Genomic DNA, 7668 nt, shown 5'->3' with positions numbered 1-7668 from the left:
ACATAATAACTTAATATAAATTCGGTTTAAGGTAGTTAGTACAGCAGTAGTTCCTATAATACAACACTACAGTACTACATTAATTTACCCATTACATACATTTAGTGATTATTTCACTTAAACATTGATGTACAAACTATATTTTGTTAATGATAGTCATACTTGGGAAATTACACACTTTTACAACAAACGAACATACAAAACAGTTAAGCCTTGGTAGAAGGCTACCTTAATAGAAAATATAGGTTTTTCTAAGAGATTCAAACTTTTACAAACACTTACAAACATTTACATACATTTTACAAACTTACACTTGAGACATGTTCAAACGTTTTGATAACAAACACCGGTACTAAAATACTTATGAACTCACCAGCTTAATGCTGATACACGCTTTCAAAATAACTTGTATTCTCAGGTCATCAGTAGACAGGTACCGAGACCAGCTTTTGAGAAGATGGAGCGCATCCAAGACTCATCTTATTATTTTGATTTACATTATATTTTTGGTGTCTAAAACTATACAGAACACGCTTGTATTAAAATTATATATTTAATGCAATGGATGATGTTGTTTGCTTGTTTACTACTACTGTGTTGTGATACATTACATGAGGTCCTCCGCCCCAGAACGTTTCCGCAGTTCTTGGTTTTGGGGTGTGATAATTTTCATTTCAACAGAACTTACATTTACAAACTATAATAGGTATAGTTTGTGGAATATTCACGCTATTTTTAAACTATGAAAGGGTAATACACACATTACAAGAAAAAGGAAATTTTCATACATAAACCTGTTGATACAAATTTTGTGAGACATTTGCCTTCACAGTACTTTCAAGTACATAACTTAATTCATGTATTATAAACTAGAATCTCTTGTCGGAAGAGTGTGATACTTTTTTATAGATCTATACGGAACTGACAATCCAGCACCTAAACTGTTAGCTACAGTTAGATCGGCAGGTCTGGGGTGACCAATGTCATAACATTTTGACGCCTGAAGAATGTCGTCATAGGCCAACTAGTTGCTAGCATGGTTATAATAACTCACATAGGGTATTAAAAATAAATTTTAGTTTACGGGGCTAACATGTATATAAGTGGTTTTATGCAAATTAAAACTACATAGTACAAACTTGAAGTACATAGAACTTATACATTTCGGTCTTGGAACATTTAAGAATACAACACATTTTATAGAAAATATTGGATTTTCTGGAAGAAACACTATCGTTTTACGAACAAACGACTTACAACTCATTTTATGGAAAATATAGGATTCTCTGGAAACAAACACGATTACTTTACACGAAAAGGCTTACATTCATACAAACTCTTATGAACTCACAAACTTAATTGTTGACACTTTTTCAAAATAACTTGTATTCTCAGGGAACTAGTAAAACAGGTAACCACCAGATTTGAGGACGGGATGCTAAGGCTTCAGTTAAAAACTCATTTTGTCATCATATTGTAATTAATTTGGAAACATGTAACTCATGAAACAATGTAAACTTTTAAATTATATCTATGATGGTTGTGTTGCTTTCTTTACTATTACTAAATTGTTATGATACTGTACATGATGTAATCCACCCACGAACGTTTTTGTCGTTCTGGTTTGGGGGTGTGACACATGCTCCAAAAAGTAAATATTTTTAGATTTCCTGATTTGCCGCTATTTCGCAGCCCTCGTGTGAATCTAAGCTTCATAGTGTCGGATCTTTCAGTTGAAAGAATGTTTGATTTTAGAGGCATGTAATAGTATTCACTCGGTAACTAGTTAATATTGGTAGAATTTCTTCCTCAAATAATAGCAGGGTGAAGTGGGAAAAGAATATTAAACAATAGTCTAGGAACTTTAATATATGCTTGACAGAGCATATACCTGTAGATAGAGCATTGGTAAAGATGCAAAGTCCTAGTGTAGTCTAGGAAAAATCTATTGTATGTGCTCATTGAGCCACATGCATATATGTTTAGTGGTCGTCTTATGTATTATTGGAAGTGACTTGGAAACTACAAGACAATTTTTAGGAAAAGTATAAGTAGGTGTGAAAGGTAGCAGATGCATATACTACTCGAAGCACAAGACTAGCACATGTTTATCGACAAAATAATTATAAACCTTGTTAGGGTAAAGCAACTAGTAGCTAGAGTTGCTACCTATAATGATGTGGTTGTACAACATTATCATATGAAGGAAGGTGCCTTCTATGTTAAGTGTTTGACTCATAGAGATAAGAGTCTTGTTCATTATAAATCCTTTGCGTCATGCAATTAAAGTTCATTAGAATATGACCATTCAGTTAGTTGTTGTAACGTGGTTGTATGTAGACCACCCAGGAACAAAGGAAGAAGGGTCAAATTATTAGTATGGGGAGGAGTAGATAGATGAGATATGTCTCAGGTTTTAATTCACATAAACAAAAGTTTAGTTCTTTAGGAACCTTTCATAGAAAATGGAAATCGTAATATGAGGAGGATAAGTCTAGTTCTTTAAGAACCTTTTGTAGCAAAAGTATGTCTACTACGCACCACAAAGCAGAGAACCACAAGATTGGGTCATACAATGCATCACTACATGATTGGATAACTGCTGATGTATCATAAACCTTACTACATGAATTGCCTAATATCATTGGACGAATTACTAACAGGGTGATCGTTAGGTTCGAGGAATAGATAATGACCATTAAAATAGCTAAGGAGGTTGTTAGAAACACTCGGATGGAGAGTTAGGTCTAAGAACATGAATAGGAAAGAAAAAGCAAGAGAAAGACCCAACAATGTGAACAATAGTCATAAACATTGATGGTACTATGAGAAGCACTAGAGGCATCCAAAGGTCATTGTACCCCATGATCAAGTGTGGAAGGTGTGGGAAAAAGGGGGATAAACACCAAAACTGCACGTAGAGGTGGAGTTATGCAATCATTGTCACTATCCTGGCCACGTTTGGCCTAACTGCACATAGTTAGCAATAGGAATGGTTTAGATGATGGGTTTTGATACATAAAATAGAGAGTTTTTCATAAAAACCAACAATAAAAGATTTAAAAATCTCTAATAATTTTCTAGTATGTAACAAAATGAAACCATCAAGGATCCTTTTAAAGAGGTTAGAATGATGTTAAAACAAACATAGGGTGTTTTAGAATGACAACCTTTGATGCCATTGGAACCTCTTGGATTTTAGGTGTTGAAGTAGATGGAAAGAACAAGATGCATGATCTTCTGTACAAATAATCCACCAACAAGAATAAGGTACCCAAAATACTAGTTTTCTTCTTGTATCACTTTGTTATTTAATCCTTTAAGTTCTTAAAAAATAAGCACTAAAAGAAGACACAAGTGTGAGTTGAAGAGAAGGACAAATCTACGAATTTTTAAGTGATTAGAGGGCAAAAGGAATAACTTATTTCTCATGCATAAGGCACCTATATATACTCCCATGCAAGGTAACTTCAAACTATTAAAATACTCTAAAGTATTGTAAAGCATGGATACTAACATGGAGATGCTACGCAAGTAATCTCCGCCTAGGAGATTTCGATCATGAAGAGATGATGAGACCAAATTTGTCTTTTAGCTTTGTTAACCATCGTAGAGTAACTCACTAATTTAATCATGGTTAACCAAAGTGTCCAAAACTTTGTATATAACTTATTATATCATACCATATGATACAATGACTAGTTTGTTGTTTCTTTTATTATTATTTTTCATAAAATAATAATTATTCTCTAATTAAATAGGAGAGTAAATTTATCTATTAATATCAGTTACATAATAAATATTCAATAAGTACCAACTTGATTGAGGTGTGACCCTATTGGATCAAAATTTATTAGCAATATCACTCAATAACGATTCTTAGGCATATAGATCCAACAATCTCCTACTTACACAAGATTCATTACTGAGTGACATAGAGAGTAGTTGGCATCTAGAAATAGGATACTTCATCTAACAATATATGAAGGGGTGCCATCAATCCACATCCAATTCCATGAGCTCAAAATTTGTAATTAAAGTATAAGGTGAGTGTATCAATATTTTCTTTGTTCCAACATCATGTTGGATATGAGACATGGAACGTGATCATTCTCATTTGACATCCAAATATAATTAAGCAAAGACTTTATGACTAGATAGTTACAAATAACATTTAACCATATCAAAGTATAACAATATCCAAACTTGAGTTCTCCAATATGCATCTCAGGTCGAAAGACATTAAGATATTTGCATGTGTTCAGGATTTACTGAAGGGTCCATTTAATGGTTTGGGCCAGGCTATTTAATGTACAGGTCTTATTGAGTTTTTTGCATGTAATTGATGTGTTGTTGGTGAGTTTACGGCCAGAGATAGTTTATGGCCGTAAACAGGTTTACGACCAGTCCATCCTTCCTATATATATAGTGAATGTCTAAGTTTGTTAGTTGTTGATGGTTCACTATTGTTTATGGTCTTTAGTGTGTGTCCAAGTTGTACTAGACGTTTTTCTGATATAAACGTGTGCAAGCTTTAGTTTAGTCTTCTTCTTCTCAATTCTTTTCTTGTTTGATTGTTAGATTGCTTGATCGCTGGTTAAGATTCTGTTTCTAGGGACTTACAATTGTTATCAGAGCTAAATCCTGTGTCAAATCATCTTTCAATCATGTTCTCGGTCAAAGGAGCATTATTTCATCATTATTCAAGGCTTGTTCTGGTGTTTTCGTGGCAAAAGGGAATCAGATCTGCTTAAAACTCGCGTTTTCACCAAGAACTGTGTATTTACGGTCAAGAGTTCACAACAGTAAACTCCTATTTACGGCCGCAAACTAGCGTTGTTCAGCAACCGTAAACTCTGTTCACGGCCGTAAACTCCGTTCACGACCGTAAATTGAGCTCAACCACAATCACAACCAAAATCTACCAAGCGCAAACCTGATTTGATCGTAAACTCTTGTTTACGGCCGTACTCATCTGACCGCAATCTGTGTGTTTGACCTTTTAGTTTAGTTTTCAAATAATTTTTTTTTAAAAATTAAAAATTAAAAAAAGGAATCTCAAACCACTTTTGCTCATCAAGAACTGGATGCTATCATGGGTACTACCTCACGCATTCCTAGACTAGTATCTGCTAAGGGATTTCCAGAATGGAAGTATCAAATAGAAAAATACATTAAAATGAAAGACTTCAAAATTTGGAGAAACATTTTAAGAGGACGAATTGATATCACCACAACACTTGAAGACAGAACAATCACTGACAAGATTGAAAACTACACAGATGTTGACATTGAAAAAATTGAAGAACAAGAAAAGGCATTTGCTACACTCACAATGGCATTATCTCCACAGATTGCACAAGGTTTTAGAGAATACACTTCAGCCAAAGTTCTGTGGGAAGCTTTGATTGAAGTCTATGAAGGAAACGAGGACATGAAAGAGAGCCATCAGGATATGCTAAGACAAAAGTTCAATATGTTCAACTATGTCCTTGGAGAAACCCTGGAAGCTCAGTTGCATCGATTTACTACACTCGCTACTGAAATGAGTTCAGCCAGAATTTTTGTGTCTAAATCTGAAATAAACAAAAAGTTGCTCAATTCTCTGCCAAGGTCATGGGATATGACTGTTGCTGTGATTAAGAAAACAAAAGATCTCAATCGTTTATGTTTAGCAGAAACAATGACAATCATTAATGCTTGTGAATTGGATGAAAAGCAGAGAGAGATCAACCATGTCAATTCATACTCCACTGCGAATCTGGGAATTCAATCCAACAATGCCTTTTTATCTTTCACCACTCCTCAAGATCAACCATTTGCTGCTTCCCAACCATCATCATATGTCACTCCATCTTTACAAAGTGCTCACTCTTCAATGTCATACCCGAAAGTTGCATCCATTTCAAAGACACCTGTTCCAATTGCTGCTCCAGCTCCTGCCCCAACTCCAGCTCCCAATGAAATACTGAAAATCTGGCTTTAGCAACTGGTCTTGTAAACTGTTATAATGTGTTTGTAGCTAGTGAGCTGCCCCCTTAATTGTCATTTGCTGATCTGGACCAAATTCATCCAGAAGATGTTGAAGAAATGGACATAACATGGCAAATTGCTATGGCCGTGTTCAGAGCTAAACAGATTTCCAAGAAGACAGGAAAAAATAAATGGGGCATGAATGCAGAAAAGAAGGTTAGATTCAACTAAGACAAACTTCGATGTTTCAACTGCCATGAACCCGGTCATTTCACCAGAGATTGCCCAAAGCCTGACAGAAGGGAAAATGGTGAAAGAAGTATGGTGCCAGTGAATAGCAGCATAGGAGCTACCATCAACAATCAGACAACAAATCTCGCCATGGTGGTTCAGTCATTTAACTGGGAGGATCAAATTCAGGCTCTGAGCATCTCAGGACCTGAAAATGCTCTTCTCGCCCAAATCAATGATGTTGCTGAAGGAGAAGCTGAAACAGACCCAAAAGCAGAAATGATGGAACTCCAATTTGCATGCATGGTTCAAACCACACCAGATCTTGCAAAGCTGGAGGTTAGTGAAATTGCTTGTTCTCAATGTTGCATTAAAACTGTCAAATTCCTACGTGACCAAATTGAGTTGATTAAGAGAGAAAATAAGGACTTAAAATATGAACGGTACATCTATTTGGAAAGAACAAAAGCCATTAAAGGAAAAATTAGAGTCTAAAATTATAGATTTCAAGAAATTTTAAGAAGATTACAACAACAAGTGTGAGAATTATGATCACATCAAAAATAAACCTGTTGTTGTAACCAAAGAACTTGACACATTGAAAATTTCTCTTGAAAATACTGATATTAATTTTAAGAAGTTCGATGTGTCAAGTGAAAAGGTTGCAAAAATAATTGAAGAACAAATGCAGTGGAGAGATAAAAAAACAAGTAGGTTTAGGATATGAGAGTGTCGCTCCTCCATTTAATCACAACTATATTCCTACTCCTTTGACCCAAGAAGAAATTGATAGAGAACCATACATGATTTATGGTAAACCAGCTGCAGAACAGGCGACGGGTCCTAGTGCTAGGGTTTTCGATACTAACATTTCTACTTCAAATACAGATGTTTCAGTAAGCCAAGGGAAGCAAGGAAATGAGAAGTCTGAGTCTAGTAAATTGGTGTCTATGTTTGGTGTTCCCATTTGTGATGAGTATGTGTCTAATGTTAAGACTGATGTTTTTTTTGTGATGATGTGATGTCTAAAACTGATAATTCTGAAAAATGTGGTACTGCTTTTGAAAAATCAATCAAATCTGACACTAGTACAACCACACATTTTACATTTGTCACACAGTCTAACTCCTGCACGTGCACATGTGGAACAATTAGAAAAGTTGATAAGAGCATGAAGTCTGATCAAGGCAGTATCTAGTCTAGTGATAATAAGCAAATTTGTTTCAATTGTGGTACTGTCAGTCATATTGCTCGAAATTGCTCTAATATATCGTTTGTGCATTTTCTTCACCAAGGAGAGAGAACGAGTCTCGAGGAAGGTCATTAACTAGAAAGTCCTTAAGATTTCGTCCTCGAGATAATGATTGGAAGGATAGTCAGAACAAGAAAATGGCAGTTTTTCAAACGAACAAACACGTTTTCAATAAGAAAGTCACAAACAGTTTGCCAAAATCGATCAAGGCT

The sequence above is a fragment of the Lactuca sativa genome, chromosome 9 (genome assembly GCF_002870075.4).
Source record: "Lactuca sativa cultivar Salinas chromosome 9, Lsat_Salinas_v11, whole genome shotgun sequence".
In the NCBI taxonomy this organism is placed as follows: Eukaryota; Viridiplantae; Streptophyta; class Magnoliopsida; order Asterales; family Asteraceae; genus Lactuca; species Lactuca sativa.
This window is presented reverse-complemented; position numbering follows the sequence as displayed.